This window comes from Hyperolius riggenbachi, chromosome 7 (genome assembly GCF_040937935.1).
Source record: "Hyperolius riggenbachi isolate aHypRig1 chromosome 7, aHypRig1.pri, whole genome shotgun sequence".
Classification (NCBI taxonomy): Eukaryota; Metazoa; Chordata; class Amphibia; order Anura; family Hyperoliidae; genus Hyperolius; species Hyperolius riggenbachi.
The window spans coordinates 260,803,502-260,825,308 of record NC_090652.1 but is presented as its reverse complement, the minus strand read 5'-3'; the positions used below and the strand labels follow the sequence as shown (position 1 = coordinate 260,825,308).

Sequence of the window (21,807 nt, the reverse complement as noted above, 5' to 3'; positions counted from 1 at the left end):
TTTTCTTACGCGGTTTTTTACGCGATTCCGCGTGCGATTCCGCTTAGGAACCAAAGTAAATTAACACAGGCAGTGACATGGTTAAAAATGTATATAGCCTAACCTATGTGAAATCACATGCGTAATCGCGTAAAATAACGCATAAAAAAACGCACCTGCATGCGATTTCATCAGCGGTGGAATTCAGGCGATTCCGCACTGCAATAGTGGAAACGAGCCCTCAGGCACAGGATTACTGCTCTGAGCTGCAGATTTCTCCCCTGAGCCTGACTCGGGATTACTAAGGAGGTTAAAGAGGAACTCCAGTGAAAATAATGTAATAAAAAAGTGCTTCATTTTTACAATAATTATGTAAAAATTATTTAAGACGTACCTGCCGGCCACAGAGGGTGCTTTATATCATACGGGGAGTCCAGTGCAGTGAGAGGCCCATCACACCTCACAAACAAAGTCCAATCTGTAGTAACGATCCACATAGGACTCAACCCTTCAAGGAGTGATTTCCAGCTTATTTGTATGCTGTATGACCGCTATGCACAAATAAATATTTTGCTGGAAATCACTCCTTGAAGGGTTGAGTCCTATGTGGATCGTTACTACAGTATAAATGATTTAGTCAGTGTTTGCCCATTGTAAAATCTTTCCTTTCCCTGATTTACATTCTGACATTTATCATATGGTGACATTTTTACTGCTGGCAGGTGATGTCAAAGAAAGGAGATCCTGCTTGCTTTTTTGGCAGTTGGAAACAGCTATAAACAGCTGCTATTTACCACAATGCAACAAACTCCCGCAGTGTGATGTCAGACTCAGAACCATGGTCTATGATAGGTCAAAGCGAACCTGAACTCAGAACTTCCTCTCTGCTCTAAAAGATACACAACAGCATAATAACCTTTAAAAAAATCACATTTCTTTGGTACAGCTAACATTTTGTGTTTACAAATTAGCAGTTCTGCAATGGCAGAGGAGATTCCTGAGCTGACACAGCTGAGCAATCAAATACAGTGGTGATTAGCCACAGATGAGGGGAATTAGAGGCTAAACTCTCTAAATACATAAATGCATTTCTTTGTGTTTTCCTTCTATCCTGTGCAAGAGTTCAGCTCCACTTTAACCTCCTTGCCGGTTATCCCGAGCTCAGCTCGGGGTAACCTGCCGCGGAGGATTCCTCAGGCCCTGCTGGGCCGATTTGCATATTTTTTTTTTTAATTCACGCAGCTAGCACTTTGTTAGCTGCGTGTCACTTACGATCGCCGCCGCTCCGCGCTGATTCGCCGCTACCCGTCGCATCAGTGGGTGCCCCCCCCAGGCCCGTGCGCTGCCTGGCAAATCAGTGCCAGGCAGCGCTGAGGGGTGGATCGGGACTCCCTCTGACGTCACGACGCCGATGACGTCGGTGACGTCATCGCGCCCGTCGCCATGGCGATGGGGGAAGCCCTCATGGAAATCCCGTTCAGAACGGGATTTCTGGATGGGCATATGCGCCGGCGCCGATCGGCGCATACGGGAGGACGCCGCAGGGAGAGGGGAAGCATGTAGCTAGTGCTAGGCTAGCTACATACTAAAAAAGAAAAAACAAAAAGGCAAAAAAACACCCTCCCTGCCGTGCGCAGCAAATATTTAGAACGGCAGGGAGGTTAAGGGCTTGTTCACACTAAGGGCATTTTCAGCCTTTTTTTTCAAGCGCAGGCGATTTTCAAAATCACCTACAAAACGCTTGTGCAACGATTCTCTATGAGAAGGTTCATATCAGTGCGTTTTGTCCGCTTTGCGCTCTGCAAAGCAGTTCCTTTACCATTTTTGGGGTGATTTTGCTCTAGTGGAAGGTATAGGAAGAGCGCTAAACGCTAACAAAATCGCTTTATGCAGCGAGTGCGTCCTCGCTTTTAAGAATAAATACATTGTACTTATTATTTTATAGGTAAAAGAGTTCACTTCCTGACTAACGTCAGGAAGGGACAAAATGGAATTGCTCTGCAAAAGCGATTTGCCCAACATCGTAGCGTGCAATGGAGTGCTGGGGGTAATGCTCAATAAAACGAAAATGCCATCAGCGATTTCAACTTTAGATGAGAACAAGACCTACAGGGAACCTTAACTGAGAGGAATATGGATGTTTCCTGTTAAACAATACCACTTGCCTGGCAGTCCTGCTGATCTCTTTGGCTGCAGTAGTGGCTGAATCACACACCTGAAACAAGCATGCAGCTAATCCAGTCTGACTTCAGTCAGAGCACCTGATCGCCATGCTTGTTGAGGGGCTGTGGCTGAAAGAATTAGAGACACAGAATCAGCAGGAGAGTCAGGCAACTGGTATTATTTTAAAAGGAAAAATCCACATCCTTCTCAGTTTAGGTTCCCTTTAAAGAAAACCTGAACTGAAAATTAAAAGTCAAAATAAACATGCACAGGTCATACTTACCTCCCGTGTAGTCTACTCCTCACTCTCTTTCTTCTCTCCCGCAGCCTGTTTGTCCACTGTGATCAAGGGAATTTTCCGTCCTCCATTTTGAAAATGGCCATTACCCCATAACAGCTTCCTGGTCAGCACACTGTTAAACTGTAACATCGCCCACTTGAGCCATAGGGAAACATGGACATTACCTGGCACATCAGTTGTCCTCTCAGCTATAACTGACAGCAACTGATATATAACTGACAGCAACTGATATATTTTTAGTTCTGACAAAATGTTGTCAGAACTGGAAGGGATCATTGTCAGAAGAAAATGGTGAGCTTCTGAGAGGAACTAATGGCAAGGTAACTATGTAATGTTCATTTGAAGTTACCTCAGGTTTATTTTAAATAATTTTACTCAGTACAGGTTCTCTTTAGGCTGCTTACACACTAAGACGTTACAGGCGCACGTTAGTGCAGCCTGTAACGCTCCCCCAATGCACAGCAATGTAACACAAGTGGGCTGTTCACACAGCCCATGTTGCGTTACATGAAACGCTGCACGTTCTGCCGAAAGTGCAGCATACCATAGCGTTACAGCGGCTTAAGCCGCGTTAGACTGTTTGCACATGCTCAGTCATGTTGGGGAGGAGCGGAGAGCGGCCAGGCACATGGCTAATTAATATTCACTGCACGTTGTGACGTGCAGTGTTTACTTTCTGGTGCGGCCGCTCTGTGCGGCGATTGGCCGGCGGGACCACGTGATGCCGCATGCGTCCAAGAGTATGCATCACGGCATCACGGACGCCAGAGTGAGCTGCACAACGCGCCTCACTCTGACGTCCACATCGAAGAGCACCAGGCCTTGCGTTAGGTGCACGTTATACGACCTTAACGTAGCACTTAACGCAACGTCTTGGTGTGCAAGTAGCCTAAAGCTTAGGCATTGGGAAATAGTTTTGTGTTGGTGTGCATTTACACTATGCAACTGTATTACCATATTCACATCCCAGTACTAAAATAAACCACATTATCCAAAATTATTTCTGGATAACTTGTGCAAAAACAAACCTGTTGCAAGTAATTGGTCATGCTATGAAATGCATAATGCAACACACATAGGTTCCCATTCAATTATTTTTTCTCTGGAGTTTTCTCCCAGGAGAGATTTGTACACTTTATTAATAAAATGTCTTTGTAAAGTGTAACCTAGTTGGCATGTGACATGATGAGATAGATATGTGTATGTACAATGCCACGCATACTAGGCTGTATTCCTTTTCTTCTGCCTGAAAGAGTTATACATTCAGGAGTACAAGTAACAGTTTAAGGGCTGGTGCACACCGAGCGGCTTTTTTAGCGTTTCTGCAGCCGCTTGCGGCTGCGGATCCGCTTGGTCAATGTATCTCAATGGGGTGGTGCACACCAGAGCGGGAGGCGTCTTGCAGAAACGCATACTCCCGGGGTGAGGCATTTTTTGGATTGCGGATGCGTTTCTGCCTCAATGTTAAGTATAGGAAAACGCAAACCGCTCTGAAAAACGCCTGTTCAGAGCGGTTTTGCCGGCGTTTTTGTTACAGAAGCTGTTCAGTAACAGCTTTACTGTAACAATATATGAAATCTACTACACCAAAACCGCTACACAAAACCGCAAAACGCTAGCTGAAACGCTACAGAAAAAGAAGAAAAAGCGTTTCAAAATCTGCTAGCATTTTGCGTATCTGCTAGCGGTTTTTGGTGTGCACCAGGCCTTACTCTGGTCGGGACATAGTCGGACCATAGCACATGCCTCACTGATAAGGCATTACAGCCATAAAACTCTTGTCTGAAAGAGAATAGCTTCTGAGTGGAGTGGCTAGATAAAAAAGTCAATAGTTAAAGGATCACGACACTATTGTGAAAAATTTTAAAAAGTATTTTTTTCCAGTGTAAAATGAGCCATAAATTACTTTTCTCCTGTGTTGCCATCACTTACAGTAGGTAGTAGAAATCCAGAAAGACAGAACCGACAGGTTTTGGACTAGTCAATCTCTTCATGGGGGATTCTCAGCAAGGCTCTTTTTTCTTTGTAAAGACATTCCCTGAAAAGAATTTATGCAATGATGCTGGCCAGCTTCCCTGCTCTCTGCACACTATTCTGGCAGCTGGACTAAGCAACTGCCATTCATTAAGTACTTTTTCAAAATAAACAAAACCCCTTGAATCCCCTTTAACCTCCTTGCCGGTTATCCCGAGCTCAGCTCGGGGTAACCTTCGCAGGAGGATTTCTCAGGCCCCGCTGGGCCGATTTGCATAATTTTTTTTCCTACACGCAGCTAGCACTTTGCTAGCTGCGTGTAGTACGCGATCGCCGCCGCTCGCCGCCGATTCGCCACTACCCGCCGCGCCGAGCCGCCCGCCCCAGACCCCTGCGCAGCCTGGCCAATCAGTGCCAGGCAGCGCTGAGGGGCGGTTCGGGATTCCCTGTGACGTCCATGACGTCATCCCGCCCCGTCGCCATGGCGACTGGGGAAGCCCTGCAGGAAATCCCGAGACTGTTTGAAATACTGTTTCATTCACATGACACAATATGTGGGAGGAGGATCAAATGACCTTGATAAAAAGATACACACAAAAGATGGGCAGGAGCCTAATATGGTGCAGTAGGTTAAAACAATGGAAGATGTAGTATAGGAAAAACAAGACTGCTTCAGACTTTTGGTTCTCTTCAGTGCATGGCAGGGATTGATATGGCTCTATGAGAATGGCTCTCTAAAAAGGTGAGACTGCTGTATCTGCCCTCCAGTGGAAGATGACACAATTGTGGGTAGGGGGTAAGAGGTGCCCTATGGGATATTAAATGATTGAAGCGGGATTGTCTGCCATAAAATCCATTTACCCTCTGTTCTGTTTATTATGCAGTCTACAACATGACCCTGCATTGCAAGCATTTCAATGTAATCATAAATGTTTCTGTTGTAATACATATCTCAGTCAGCCTGGTGCTATTTGGTACATTGCCCAGGAGAGGGAAGCTTGTTATCTTCCTTCCCACATTCCTGTTGCTTACTGATTGGCTGAGAGCAGTTCACTGTGACATGAGGCTGAGAAGGGAAATACCTCACCCCTCTGAAAAAGCTGTTGAAATATGGTCTATGCTGTGCTCACATGTGTTTTCAAAGCAAGCTAGATATGACAGTGCTGTTTCTAGGAGAGAAAAAAAAGCATTTACAAAGCAAGCTAGATATGACATTGCAGTTTCTAGGAGGAACAAATTACATCAGGATTGGCTTCAGTCAGAGGTAGTAAAGATGGAAAATGCCTGAAACAGTTTTCTCTTTGTCTACAATATAAAATTCTCTGAAATAAAAAGATAGACAGTACAATACGTATGTTAAGTAAATATAACAGGTATTTATCTACTGATATATGTGTTTTTTTTTTCCTGGGATAGTATGGCTGTCCCTGCTGCCTTAAAAGTAGCATAAAAGGTAAGGTAAGAGATTGATTACCTAGAGATGATTGTCTAAACTTGTATGGTGGAGCTCTAGAGGCACTCCGAGCTCCACCAGACTGTTGAGCAGGCACGCTATTGACCTGAGGAAGAGGGATTATAGCCCACAAAACGCATTGCATTTTCTTTTGCAATAAAACTATTTTTTTTACAGCATACAAGTGTAGACATGCAGCAAGCAGTCTCTTACCTTACCCTTTATACTGGTTTTATTCATTTTATATCGCATTGGGCGCCTTTTACCCACCCATGCGCCGGGTGCCTGGACAGGCCATGCATGTGTAAGTTCAGCCAAAGTCGCCAGGTTTACTGAGCCGTCAGCGGCACCGTGGAGGGGGACCCAGAGGACACCAAGGGACCTTACAGGCTACAGGGGGCTGGAGGAAGCCCCAGGTAAGTCCAGATTTCCTTTAACCTTACGTAAATAGAAGTTCACTAACATTTATAATCTTGAGAATGTATGAAAACAATATATTTGAGCAAAAATGACAAAACATACAGCTTTCCTTTTAGAAGGGTTGGCAATATTTAAAGGGGTTCTGTAGCTGCTTTTAAAATAAATAAGTGTCACTTACCTGGGGCTTCTAATGGCCCCCTGCAGATATCCTGTCCCGCACCATCACTGAAAAATTCTTCGTTCCCCGCCGCGGGTCACCGTCCAATTATTCGTCTAACTAGATGAATGTCACTGTGGCTACGTGGCCATGGCTGTACGTGTCCTCACTCCCGCTTGTGTCTCCTGGAGCTTACTGGCGCTGTACGATAAAACTTTGTTCTGCGCCTGCACAGTAGGCTCCCGGACACGTGAGCGGGAGTGAGGACACGCATGGCCACGCTGCCTCAGTGACATCCGTCTAGTTAGACAAATAATTGCGTCAGAAAACAGAGGATTCTTCAGTGATGGCGCGGGACAGGATATCTGCAGGGGGCCGTTAGAAGCCCCAGGTAAGTAACACTTTTTGATTTTAAAAACAGCTACAGAACCCCTTTAAGTTTGGCTATATAGGCTAAAACTGATTTTTTCAGTCTTGCTGTTTACAGCCCAAGGCTAGCATTGCACCTCATTTCCATTCTATCATCACTCCAGATACATTATTTATCCACACGCTGAGCTGCTTCATGTAGGTTTATGCAAAAGAAGAAAGATGCTTGCCATGTGTCACTTTATGAAATGCTTTGAAGCCACCACACAGCTCCTTAAGACGGGAGTCTTCCGCATACAAGCCCATCCCCCACTGGCATCATTTACACGGTGGGCTGTGATCAGCACTGATACGTAACAGCGCAGGCACAAGGCACAGCTGAAGCCATTACCTTCAAGGTCAGACGCTAATGCTGCCTCTTCTCTACCTGTTCTGCTCAGCTCAGTGTTTCCCAGACAGAGTGCCAGCTCAGGACACACTGCTTACCTCACACAAGAGAAAGACTGATGCCACACGGATAGGACCGGCTCTATATACAAGGCAAACATCAAATCAACAACAATATGAACACACACAAGGCCTTATTACCATAGAGCGCCTGTGGGCCCATGCTTTGGGCAAGAAGCAACTGCCAGTGGCGTAGCAATGGGGGATGTAGAGGTGGCGACCACATCGGGGCCCTTGGACCAATGCAGGTGCCCTCCCTGTGGTAATAGCTTTTTAAAGGTGCTATGCTGGTAATGATCACTTCTACAGTATATATGCTTTGAATAGTAGTGATCGTTAACAAACGGTTCCCATCCTTTGTTCAACGACGTCAAATGAACAATCTCACTCTGAAGACTCAAGTGTGACCTCCAGCCTCGAAGGGAACCTAAACTGAGAAGGATACAGATTTTTCCTTTTAAAATAATACCAGTTGCCTGACTCTCCTGCTGATCTTGTGTCTCTAATACTTTTAGCCACACCCCCTCAACAAGCATGCAGATCAGGTGCTCTGACTGAAGTCAGACTGGATTAGCTGCATGCTTGTTTCAGGTGTGTGATTCAGCCACTACTGCAGACAAAGAGATCAGCAGGACTGACAAGCAACTGGTATTGTTTAAAAGGAAACACCCATATCACTCTCAGTTAGGCCCCGTTCATATTACCAAACGCAGAGGGCCGTGCGATCGGAACGCAACGCGTATGAACGCACGCCATCTGCGTTTGCATGTGTTGCGTGGCTGATACCTATTTACTGTAGTGAATGGGTCAGCCACGCGTTTCGGGACAAAAATGCATGCAGCATGCGTTTGTGGACCGCACTGGTCCGGAATGCATGCAGTGTATACATCAGACAGTGCGTGCAGTGTATACATGTCGTGCGTGTCTGCGTCCTGCACGCGTTGCCGAAATCCGGACAGCAACGCATGCAATGTAAACGGGGCCTTAAGGTTCCCTTTAAGACATTGTTTAGTCTATGTTTATTACATAATGATAATAGCTGAGATCCAGGTTTTTAAGTTTCTCACTAAATTGTAACCATTATGTGTCAGGTAAGGATACCATGGGGTCGGAAAATATATTTGGTCATTTGTGCCATACTTTGACTGTCAGTGTCCTTCTTTTTAGCCGTTTGAAGGTTATAGAGGGCACACCATCTAGTGTAGGTTGGGTGCTTGATACTAGGACGTAGGCATGTCCAGAGTAGAAACATTGTTCAAATGTATCAGCACACCGCTTTCAAAATGCTTAATGCTCTTTTTATTGAGCTATGCGTTCCATAGAGATATTAAAGTCGACAATTGTTTCGGGGGCCACGCAGGGTCCCCCTTCATCAAGGCGTGTGGTTACAACAATATCTCTATGGAATTCACTCATTCACTCCCATGCGCGGCTCCAGACTTCTCTAGTGTTGCCCCTACGCTATGGTACTCTCTTCTACCACCAAATAGGTTTCACCCTGTCCTTCAAAACTTACAAACATGCCCTCAAAACACACCTGTTCATGCTGCCTACCCTCCCTCATCTATGTCCTAACCTCTTTGCTGAGCACCTATGCCTCATTCTCCTCCCTAGTGTGTCAACAATTTCCCTCCCCCTACTTTAGATTGTAAGCCTATGGCAATGCTGACACCATCCTCTGGGTCCGATCACATGCCATATCATGTGATTGGGACCCAAGAGACATGTCGGGATTGCAGCATTGCCGCAGGTGGAGAAGAGGAGAAGCCAATCCAGCGTCTGGACAGGTAACTATGACAGCTTCCTATCGCTCTTTGCATAGCCTGCCAGTAAAAATATTTTAAAAAGTAGAGAAAAAGTTGATCATAAGCCACGTTTTTTAAAATGGACCTGAACTTGGTAACGCTTTTGCAAACAAAAGTTATGGATGAGTTTCTCTCGCAAAGACAATTCCTCACTCAGGCTGTTCTGAGAAGATTATTCACAAGTCAGAATCAACAAATCTTTGGAAATAGTGATCAGGACAAATCCTGATTTCAAATGTACTAAACTAAATCAGGGTGCAATTGCAGCTGTGGTGCCAAAATGTTATTTCTGATCAGTGCAACTAAAAATAAAGATCATTTCTGCTATCAAAGCTATGAAGCTATGCACATTGGTAGAGAAACATTGGGGTTTACTGGTAAGACAAACATTCAAAGAGCTCAAAGAGAAAACACACTGGGGGAAGTGGCTCTTCAATCAAGGCTGCAAGCAAGCTCAAGAGATTCTTCTAAGATAGAAACATAAAAAAAGACATCTAGCAAGAAACAGTGATTAAGGCCAGAAACCCACTAGGAGCGATTTCTAATCGCTAGTGATTTGAAAAAGCTCTTGCTAATGTAATGCTATGGGGATTTTTATAAAATCACATCACTCAAGTGGGATCACACCCATAGCATTACATTAGCAGCAGTTTTCAAATCACAAAGCGCTCAGAAAATCGCTACTAGTGGGTTTCTGGCCTAAAGATGGAAGTCACAGACAAGAACCACCAAAACTTCTGGTACCCTATTGAATACTAGTTTACTCATCATAGTGAATAGATAAGGGGTCTGCTAAAAGACCCCTTTTACCTGCACTGGGTTTGCGCTTTAGTCTGACTAGGTCTCAACTAGAGATAAGCTGTGATTTGCATACCTGAATGTTTAACCCTTTCAGGGAGAGAATGGAAAAAAATATAGCCCAGTTATAAGTGGGAATGGCACTGTACATATGCATGTTAATCTCAACCTGTCAGTTCAGGTACCCTTTAAGTAATCAATTTGTAAGTGTCTGATTCGCTGGCCACAATCTCGTCACCAGGTCTCCCTTCTACCTCCTCTTTCAGCCTGCACAGGAAACAGAAGTGAAATCTGATCACGTTTGAATCATCCAATCAAAGACTTAGAATTCAACCACCTGATCCAATCTGGTCACATGCCACTCCCTCAATTCACCTTAAGGAGAATCCATATTGGAAAACTGATCCTTTCTGCTTATGAATTATTTGTAGTACACATGACTGGAGGTGTGAGGCAGAGACTTGTCCAAATAATTCCCTATTGAACAATATCCGTCTTATATTGTAGAATGTATGTATGCCTCTGCCACTTCAGGATTGCATACACATATAGTATATTAGGTATAATGCTATAGATATATTACACATCACATCGCTAACCCATGCTTCCCCTTAGTTTTTGGCATAAAGCACAGCCATGTGTAAAATGGCATTAGGAAGAGATTGCGTTCCTGCAATGATGGTTGATAGGAATATAGCAGCTGCTTAGATCACCCAAAGGCGGAGTCTGCTATTCTACCTAAATACAGCCAAGCTTATTGTATCAGACAGTTCAAAGAGCAACGGGGATCTGCGGAGCACCACAGCCCACAGCAACCAATTAGATTGCATATCAGCGATGCCCTGGGCATTACATTGCACTGCCATCACTATTATTGCCATGATACATTTACATGGAGTTGACACATTTTCCCCAGCACTTTACAAAGTATATTCCACAATTCGCATGACTATTGCTTGCATCAGCTCATTGCTTAAAGGGAACATTCCATATAGGTCGGGAAATAAACAAACCCTTCAGATCAGTTCTACAAATTGCTATGATTAATGGCACATGTCACTGCACCTTGCTTACCTTGCATACATGAATTAAAATACATGGGGCTATTCCACGCTGATTGGAGGGGGCTCAAAGCTTCCAGTCACTCAGTTTGTGCAGGCATAGAAAATAAGGACAAATTGCTCCTGTTCTCATCAGCTAATAGTAATTACTCATGCAGGGAGAGGAAATACCTGGGCTGCCTGTATTGAAAACAACTGAAACACAAGGTACAGATTCCATAGCAGAAACAGATGGAAATGTTAAGTTCAACTGCAAAAACATTTTGTGTAACCTTGACGTGTGAGATATATATATATATATATATATATATATATATATATATATATATATATATATATATATATATTTTAGTGAGAGTGGAATCCTAGCTAAAGTGAACCTGAGATGAAAGACATCTCAGGTACCATACTTACCTGTGACCTCCTTAAAGGACAACCAAAGTGACATGTGACATGATGAGATAGACACGTGTATGTACAGTGCCAAGCACACAAGTAACTAGGCTGTGTTCCTTTTTTTCTTTCTCTGCCTGAAAGAGTTAAACATCATGTATGCAAGTGACAGTTTCTGTGTGGGTCGGGACCAGGTCAGACTGGGTCAGACTATAGCATAACTCTCACTGATAAGAGATTACAGCCATAAAACACTTTCCTGTTAGTAAATGGCTTCTAAGAGCAGGAAAGAGATAAAAAGGATCAATTATTCATAGAATCGAGCTCTGGCATACTTCAATGAAAGTGTCGTTGGGCAAAGACCATTAAACAGTAAAAACCTAAAAATTAGATTTAAATATAAAATAAAACTGTGGGATATCTAAAAAAGTCATTTTTAGGAGAAGGAGCATAGATACCATTGTTTTTCTTATCAGTTTATTTTTACCTCGGATGTCCTTTAAGCTCCTTGATGCTGCTCCCGGGGTGCCATCTGTCCCCTAAAGTATGGCTTAGTAGCCTGGCACTTTGTCACGGCATGCGTGTGGTCATGTGCAATGAAGCGGGCCATACTGTGGGGGACAGGAACCACCCGGAGAGACAGCGAGGGACTGATGGGCCTCAAGGGGCTTAAGGAAACCCCAGGTAAGTATGGTACCTGTAACCTGAGATGTCCTTTTTCTCAGGTACACTTTCAATGCACATTGGGACTATACCCTATTAACCCTTCTCTTGAGTTTTCTTAGCACTTAGCAATTGAAAATGTATTACAAAGTACATAACATGAAACTCATTTTGAATAATTTCTTGCTTGGTGGCTGCAGTGACCTGAGGCATTGGCAGTGATGTGTGCAGCCTTAGTGACCAGGTCGGCCCTCGGTATGTGGTGCCAAGGACAACAAGCTGCACCAGGACACCAGGATTACTGAAAGGTAATCTAGCCCACTGTGTTATTCATCCATTTTTTTTGTCCCCGGCTCAGGTGTACTTTATTTTTGGGGAGGATCAATCAAAATGTTTGCGGGTGGAGGAAGGCATCATTTTTAGTTGTAGTCCTGTTTAGGGGAGGATTATATTTAATGCTTCATGGACTACTTTAAAGAGAACCCGAGGTGTGTTTAAAGAATGTTACCAGCATACAGAGGCTGGATCTGCCTATACAGCCCAGCCTCTGTTGCTATCCCAAACCCCACTAAGGTCCCCCTGCACTCTGCAATCCCTCATAAATCACAGCCGTGCTGTGAGGCTGTGTTTACATCTGTAGTGTCAGTCTCAGCTGCTCCCCCGCCTCCTGCATAGCTCCGGTCCCTGCCCCCGTACCTTCCCTCCAATCAGCAGGGAGGGAAGGGATGCAGGCGGGGACTGGAGTTCTGCAGGAGGCGGGGAGAGCAGCAGACTGACACTATAGAGATAAACACAGCCAGCTCTGACAAGCTGTTTGTCAGCAGCGTGGCTGTGATTTATGAGAGATTGCAGAGTGCAGGGGGACATTAGGGGGGTTTGGGATAGCAACAGAGGCTGGGCTGTATAGGCAGATCCAGCCTCTGTATGCAGATAATATTCTTCAAACCCACCTCGGGTTCTCTTTAAAGATGTGTTCCTAAAAGTTTTCACTTGATGTATATTTAGTTAAGAAGCTTATAACAGAGCAGGAGGAAAGAACCGAGGTGACATCCTCAACTATCTTAGGCAGAGACAGATTTCTGGGAAGGCCACAAAGGCCTGGACCTTGGGTGGCTGCAGCCCAAGGGAAGCAGGTGGACAAGAAAGAGGAGGGGCTGGACACTGAAGAAGGGATGCTGCATATGGAAGTGGAGAACACAAGGAAAAGGGATGCTGTTGCTCAAGACAGCTTATACATGAAAGAGACAGTCTGCTATGCACAAAATCTGCACATGGAATTGGGGGCAGAGGGAAGGGGGGGGGGGGGGCACTACGGCACTACAGCTCATTAAAAGGGAGCAACAAGAAAGTTGTCTTAGGGGCACTAACATTATAAATCCAGCCTTGATCTTAGGGAAGACAACTGTAAAAGGACTAGGCTTCCAAACATCTCCCAATCACTCCGTACCCCCAGATAAGCCAGCCAGGAATATGTTCTACAGCCACATTAATGTTGAGGACACAGATGATGAATGGAAGCCTTGCGGCAGGCCTGAAAAGGAGAAAAATTGCTGCAAACCACAGGCCTGCATGACATGCTCTTCCAATCAATACAAGATATGAGAAACAGCCTACTTAGTCAGTTAATTAAGGAATGAAGGAAACAGTTACTAAATAATTCATCTGCGTTTGTTTGGTAAAAAACAAAAAAAACAAAAGTGTGTAAATCATTTGTAAAGCAAATATGAGCAAGCATACTGTTCCAGCCATTGGCGTTTGCGATCATGTTGAATAAGAGCAGAAGGTCACTTCTTCTAATGTTTACATGTAGCAACAATGGTAGAGGAGCATTTCTGCAGCCGAGGTGGAGGAGATTTCACAGTATCTTGGCTAATTTTTGTCTCTTGAGAGCCCAAGGCCATGAACGTTGCAGCTGACCGAGTTGCTAAAATGATTTTCAGGGAATGTTTGGCGATGGCTGTGTGGTGCATTTGCTGCACACTTACTACTGGAATACATGTGGAAACACCCTATCAGTTATTGTAAAGCTATCTATCTCCAGATCAGAGCAGGATCCAGTCTCTGTCAAAATAGAGACTGAATCCGACGTTGGACCAGGCCATTGTGATTCCACTATGGCTTCTTTTCATATGAATGTCGCCACCCGTGCCCCCCTTGATTTTCCATCTGAATCACATGATTTAGGTGGCTTCATGATAGTAGGGCCAGCGCTGAGTACAATAAAGACACTAGTGAGTATCATAAATGTGCATAAATACTGTACTTACATCATTTATGCACAGTATAATCCAAAAGTCGCTAAAAAACAAACAAATACATGCCCAGATAATGTGTAGTATGACAACATCCAACAAAAAGATGCATGTTTACATAAGAGAATAAGCACAGCAGAAACCAGAGAGGGGCTTATCTACAAAGAAAGCCCCCCCCCCCCCCACACACACACACACCTACCAGAATGGGGCTTATCTGCAAGTCAAGGGGTCCAAATGGAAAGCTTTTATGGCCCCTCCAATATTGACGCTCTCTTGGATGTTGGAGCCCAAAGGAGTTGGAGTTCAATAGGAGGGGTAAAGCTTATGAGAAGTTATAAATGTAAGAAGGGGTGATCAGGGTGGAGGACAGAAGGGATTCATGTGCAGAGCAAAAGTTGTGGGTGGGATTGTATCTGGAGATTAGACACTGTGGTAACTGACTGTGGATCCCTGAATGCTGCCGCCATAAAGGATCAAAAGATTTCTAGGGGAGATTAAAGGCAGATACACTTGCTACATAATGGCGGCTGAGTTGGCCAATGACAACCGCCTCTGCCTACAATTTGGCATATGTACAGCAGCCCAGACAGCTGACCGGCCAGCGAACCGATAGGTGGAGCAACTCGACTGAGGGACAGCCAAAAGCTATTCTCTCTGCTCACAATGTCTGCCGGGTGATGTCACATCTGTGCTGCTCCATCAGCCTTCTGTTCCCTCCCTCCGCACATTGGAACATAACACTTGCTAGCTTGCAGGCTAGCTACGCAACAATACAGCCACTGCCCAGCAAAGTCTCCCAAAGGATCAATCCCTGATCCCTTTCTGGCGTACTTAATTTAGCGTGTATGGGTGTTTAAGGTCCTAGAAGTGTTGATGTGAGATTGTGTTCACACCAGGGCTGTGGAGTCAGAGTTGGAGTCAGAGCAGTTTTTAGGTACCTGGAGTTGGAGTCGGTGGTTTCATAAACTAAGGAGTGGAAGTTGGAGTCAGATGATTTTTGTACCCACTCCACAGCCATGCATGGGCTCTGGAGTAGGAGTCAGAGTCGAGGAGTCCAAGCAATTTTGGGTGCCTAGAGTCAGAGTTGGAGATTTCATAAACTGAGGAGTCGGAGTTGGAGTCGTTTGATTTTTGTACTGACCCCACATCACTGGTTCACACTACAAAACACAGGTGGCTGTGCTGTTTTATTGAAAACCCAATGAATACATGACCCCTGTGTTTCTATGGGGCTGATTCTCAATATCATAGGAATTATCTCTCTTTACAGAAGCTACGTGAATCAGGCCTATGGACAGATAATTCATAAATTAGAGAGGAACTTCAGCCTAAACAAACATACTGTCATTAAGTTACATTAGTTATGTTAATTAAAATAGATAGGTAATATAATCTTTTACCCACCCTGTTTTAAAAGAACAGGCAAATGTTTGATTTCATGAGGGCAGCCATCTTTTTGGTTGAAAGGAGGTGACAGGGAGCATGAGACACAGTTCCAACTGTCCTGTGTGCTGATCACCCCTCCCAGTTGCTAGGCAACGTAAATAACAACATAGGAAATCCCATCATGCTTTGCACAGTATCAGGGAAAAAAGCCTGGGCAGTTTTCTTTGATGGGTGGAGCTTAGCTAAAAATGCAGCTAAAAATGATGCTTTGGTAAGAAAAACAAAGTTCTGATGCTGTGAAACTGTTAAAGAAACACCAAGCCTTTTCAGTTCTGCTGAGTAGATTTTTAGTCCGGATGTTCACTTTAAGACAGATAAGGAGAAATGAACCACAAGCTATTTAGATAAAGAGAAAATCATTTCTCAAAATATGTATAGTAAATCAACTGCCATGTATTGTAATGCAGACATCATTCATTCACACTGAATGCGGCATGGCAAAAAAAGGACTAAGGAAAAGTAGGAACCTCTGTTAAGCTACCCAAATACCATGCAAGGGGCGCCCAATCTGGCAAACAATCAATATCTCCCTGTTTAAAAATCATTCCAGATGTAGTCATCATTTCACCAACTTGAATAAATATACTGCAGAGAAGGAGCAAGTAGAGTCTATAATTACCACACCAAACCACAATGTAAGTGGAATACGCCTGGATGAGTGACGGGCACCCCCGCTCGGCACTCAAGTGAGCCTTACCGAGAAGAGACCATGGAGAAACAAGCGTTCCATCGCGATTCGCCACCTGGCGGCTTATTCTTTTTACCTTCTTGCATCACTCAATCTCAATCAAATGCAATCTTTTCAAAAATCAATCTACACTTTACCAGTGCGGGCTTTATACCACTCGATGCAGGACAAAGCGATTAGTTGAAAGCCCTGATCCGCCAACCCACATTTAACCTATAAAAATAACACAATTTCCCAATCAGGTTTTGCTTGATGTTTCAAGTGTTCATTTTTAAGTTATGTTTTGGTAAATTGACTGTTGGATCAAATGTCTAACTGGTTAAAAACACATTATAGTCTATGGCTACTGGCTGTATCTTAAAGTTTCCTGAGCTGATTTATTTTTTATTTTTTTTTTAGTTTCTCTTAAAACAATTTATGTTACACGCTGAACGTTGCCTAAAGAGTTTGACTTGGTTAAAGGCTTATACACACCATGCAATTTTAACATCAGATTGACGCATCAATAATTTCCAGCATGTCTGATCTCCTTCCAAGTAAGAAAGGGATTGATTTTGTGCAGTACTGATCTCAAAAAGATCCCCTTTCTCAATCAAAAGCAGATCGAACATGCTGGAAATTATCCATCGATCTGTCGGGAAAATTGAGTGTATAAGCCTTAACATTTCTATCAAATCTTTATCGAATGTTTCTACAAGATCCAAAGACTGAGGCTGCTTGCACACTTTCAGACCCACAGAGTAACCAAGCAGCCCGGGGTGATCCAAACCACTAGGAAAATACAAGGGACTAAAAGAGACCGAAAAACTCTCCTACTAGAAAGCAATGCACACTGTGTCACACTGTGTTACGCTTCCCAACCACCAAGTCTATGGAGACTTGCATCCTTCATGGGATTCGACGCAAAGCCCATTACCGCATGCTGTACCTACCGCACAGATTATGCAGTAATGCAAGCCAATGGGCTATGCAGGCAGTATGCACAACGGGAGTGTGGTGCGACACGGTGCAAGTGGGCGGACCGACAGGAAACCCAGTGACGTACTTCCTGCCCAGCAGGGAATACGTCAGTAGCCGAGGGGTGGTGCCATGAATATGACCCTGTTGCCGCGCGGTCATATGAAGGCTGATTTCTGTGGTGCAATGTGGCCCACTGTAAACATTAGGTGGGCAACCGCCCTAAAAGTTGAGAGATAAGTATAATTCTATTGTTCTGAGCGACCATTTTACCAAACCTGCAAATAAAGTGATTTGGTTGTATCGTGTGGGGCCACATCCATTCAGATAGTGAGATCTGTACTTCCCAACTACAGGGCTAATATAACCACAAGTGAGTGAAACTGCCCAATAGATGAACAGACAGTATTAAAAACACTTTTTTTAAGTAATATGGGAAAGGACTTGTTTACTGTATATACTCGCTGACCCGTGTATAAGCCAAGGTACAAACTTTCCCCTCAGAAACCAGGAAAAAGTGATTACCTCGTATATAAGCCCCTCCCCTATATAGCCCCTCTAAAGAAGCCTGATGTGGCCCCAGTACAAGTCAGCCCCCCTCGCCACAGCCAGATGTGCCCCAAGGATGATACAGCTGTGTCTCAAGACGCCACTAGATGGCGTCATGGATGTGAGACACAGCAATTGCCACACAGGAAGAATCCCAAATCATTGCACAACTGAAACTTTGCTTGCACGGTCCGCTCCACAAGCCAGGGGATACAGGTAGTCTTGAGCAGCACACTCTGCACACCATGTTGGGGGGGGGGGATGGGGGCACGGACACAGCAGGAAGCAAGCTGGCAAGAGCAAGATCACTAGTGCACAATCCTTATTTTCCTCTGCCAGTAAAAAGCCTTCTCCATCATCCGTTCAGCTCCACTGACTCACATATAAGCCGAGGGCGTATCTTTTCAGCTAATTTTTGTGCTGTAAAATTAGGCATATACGCTAATATATAAGGTATTTGTTTCTGCCTGTGTGATCAGTTTAGAGATTCTCCCACCTCCTTCCCTCAGTGACAGTTGTGAATGAGATGAGAAATTAGGGGAAATGTAGTCAACAAGGGACAAGACAGATATAAAACATTCACATGGACTTTAACAGTTCCTTACTCTATCCAATGCTAAAGTAACAATGTTGGGTGTATTTCTACTTTAAAATGCCTCCTCTACTGATTCTATCATCTTGTCGTGACGGGTGTAATTGTCAGAGCAGACAGGATTTCCCAGTACAGAGGGGAGTCCCTGAGTGGCGTCAGCTTCACAACGACACCTCCGCCACCTGCCCTCCTCCCTGGTGACATCTTTAAATTGTTAGTATACATAGATTTAGCTATAGTTAAAGTGTCTTAAATGAGGCCCTTACAATTAATATAATATACTTGCGTTGATGTTAGACCTATTTTAAACACTTGTGGACGCATTTGGAAATCTATGCCCTGTTCGTGTTCTATTTTGCCAAGGCTGCATCCACGCGTTCCTGCCGCAGTCGTACACACCAGGTGCCGGAGATTCGGCTGTCATTTGACCGAAGAGATGTATAAAAATCAGGGAAATGTATAAGCAGCCACTAAACACCTGGGAAAATCAAAAGTCAAAAGTGAGAAATCTGATGGAATTTCCAGTTTTTCTCAATAATCTATAAGGGCCGTTTCCACTAGAAGCGGTGTCCTGAAACACATGCACAGCAATGGAAGAGTTTCCACTGCGTGCATGTTGTGCGGAGCGATCCGAGAATCTAACATCCGCCCGCAGCTGCGTCCCATCTCCTCCAATACACTTCCGCGTCGGGAGATGCGGAAGTGATGCGGCCGGCGGCGGAAGTGATGTGATTCGGCTAGGTAGCCGCATTCGCATCACTTTGTAGAGGAAACCGGCCCTAATGCTGATCACCTGACATCTAACTGCTAAACAGTAACCAGCACAACTGCCACCTATGTGTTTGCTATTTACCTGCATCAGTGTTTTACTTCAGCTAACATGTGGAAATATGCTTAAATATGAAATATGAAGAAGGGGACTAGATCCCAGAAAGCTTGCATAATTTAACTTTATCAGTTAGCCATTAGGTGGTATTACTTTTACAAGACTTTGTTTTTTTTCTACCTACATAATTTGTTTGGCTAACACGGTACACAAACATTTTTACTACTATCTCTATAATCGGGAGTGGCTGATTTTTCGGATCAATTTTTATTAAAATTAAATGGTGTAGATTAATTTCTTGATTTATAGACTCACGTTTTTTGGGTTTTTTTCAGAGTTTTCAAACTTTTTTTCCCCCATAATTGGACCAAAATGTATGTAATAGATTGGTCAGATTTTTCAGGTGTTACAATCAATGAGTAAATCTGATTGTAATTTTCAAATTGAAAAGAAATATAAAAAATGATATTGTGTGTGACCACCTTAAATGTACTAGCATTCCAGAGAGTGCATTACAAAGTACACTCGAGGTGAAAGCTGCAACTAAAAACAGATTAATGGTGCACTGCCCATACACGGTACAATAAAAATGTTCGATTTTCATGTTTATTCGATCAAAACAATCAAATCGAATGAAGGTCGAAAATAATATTTTTTTCCATCAAGAAAAACAAACAATTATCAATTTTTTTCAATAAAAATCTGATCGGACATGTTGGAAAAAGCTTTATATTTGATCTAATGAAATAATCTAATAAAATTATTGAATCAAATTTTTTTTTAAATTGTACCATGTATGGGCACCACAAGAGGGTCATCCAAAGGCTCCCAGTGTCCTCCTCGTCCCTACGGCCACTGCCCGAAAACCCTCTGGCAGATCACAGCCATCAGCCCTATCCATGCAACAGCGCGGCAGTAATGTGCTTGCGCGAGTATAGCCACACATGTGCAGTTGCAAAGGGCCACTCGTGGACAAGTGGCTCCGGCTTACTGTACAGGCACGGCTGTATTCGCACAGGTGCAGCACAGAAGCGCTCATATTTGACAATCTTTTGTCAATTATGTTCCAGGGGTCCCTGCGCAGCAATGGTGGGTGCAAGGACGACTCAAGAAGTCGAAACTTCTAGACTATCTAAAGGCTTCCCTCTACCCAGTATCGTTTTTTTTGTTGCAGCTTTCACCTTGGGTGCACTTTAAGGTGATCACTTATCACAACTCTGTGTGCCATGTCGCTTCCTAATCTTGCTTGTACCATTCTTTTTATTTTTTATTTTTAAAGTAAGTTACCTTGAACTCCGGCAACTATTAGTTTAGGGCTGTGTTGTCGGTACAAAAATAATCGCCAACTCCTCAGTTTATGAAACTACTGACTCCAGCTTCAGGTACCCAACATTGCTCAGACTCCAATTCCTCGACAACAACTCCACAGCCCTGGTTTAGCTTGGATCTGACATAACACGACTACTGCAAAAAGGGAAACTGGTAGGACATTGACCACCTCATCTATTGTCACTTTCCAAAATTATTTACCTGGTCCAAATAAGAGTGCTTGGACTATAAAAACCAGAAAACTCAGAAGAAAAAAAGAATTGCATATGGGCCCATGTGGCCATGGTGGTCTCTGAACTCTGTTATCAGCTCAACAAAGGAACTAGAATGTGAGCCCCTCCGAGTGACAGTTGATGACAAGACAATATATACTCTGTATAGCGTTGCTGTAACGATTGGGTGCTGCAACTCAGACATCTGATTATTGGGTGATCTGCAGAATCACCAATAATGCAAGTATAGCTCACAAGGTACTGTGTGATAGTGATTGGTGCAACATAAAACAAATAGGAGATAGAGCCTGCCAGAGGAGCTGAGAGGCCTAGCAGCACTGTACTTAATAGTTTGACTGAACCTTACCAGAGGAGCTGGCAAGGTACTGTCAGAAGATGTGCCTGTATAATTTAACCAGACCTTTCCAGTGGTGCTGATCAGGGACTACAGTGCACGTAGCTATGAAGAAAGTACAAGGACTTTACCAAAGGAGCTGGTAAAGTACTATCAGTCAGTTCTAGGCCGAAATTACGCATTAGCGTAATTACGCATCGTAATTCACTACAAATGCACCGTAAGCGTTACGTGTAAGGTTACGGTATTACGCGTAATTAATTACGCGTAAGACAGTAAACTCCCATTGAAATTACACAGTCTGCCGTAATCACGTAATATTACGCTCCCGTATAATATAAAAAAGCCGCCGAATTTAAGGGTTAATAGCAAAGCCCCCTTAAGTGTTAAGAGCCTCAAATTTGGAGAATATATTAAGGAGATCAGAAGGAATAAGAGGAATTTTTTTTTTCAAAAAGACCTTATAGTTTTTGAGAAAATCGATGTTAAAGTTTTAAAGGAAAAATATATACATTTAAAAACCCGCCGACTTTAACGGTTAATAGCAAAGCCTGCTTAAAATTTAGGAACACCAAATTTACAGGGTATATTAAGGGGATCAGTGTGAATAAGTGG

At 43.7% G+C, this 21,807-nt stretch overlaps 1 protein-coding gene and 1 long non-coding RNA gene across 4 annotated transcripts in view; one reads left to right on the top strand and one right to left on the bottom strand.

Moving 5' to 3' along the window:
- LOC137524997 (uncharacterized) overlaps positions 1-21,807 on the top strand; it is a 37,893-nt gene that overhangs the window by 2,371 nt on the left and 13,715 nt on the right. The window contains exon 2 of the long non-coding RNA XR_011022830.1: positions 12,184-12,291. This is a non-coding gene — a long non-coding RNA (uncharacterized lncRNA). The remainder of the gene's footprint in view (positions 1-12,183; positions 12,292-21,807) is intronic.
- Positions 1-21,807, bottom strand: part of LOC137524995 (sodium channel protein type 2 subunit alpha-like) — a 351,655-nt gene that overhangs the window by 317,666 nt on the left and 12,182 nt on the right. The gene's annotated exons all lie outside the window — the stretch shown is intronic.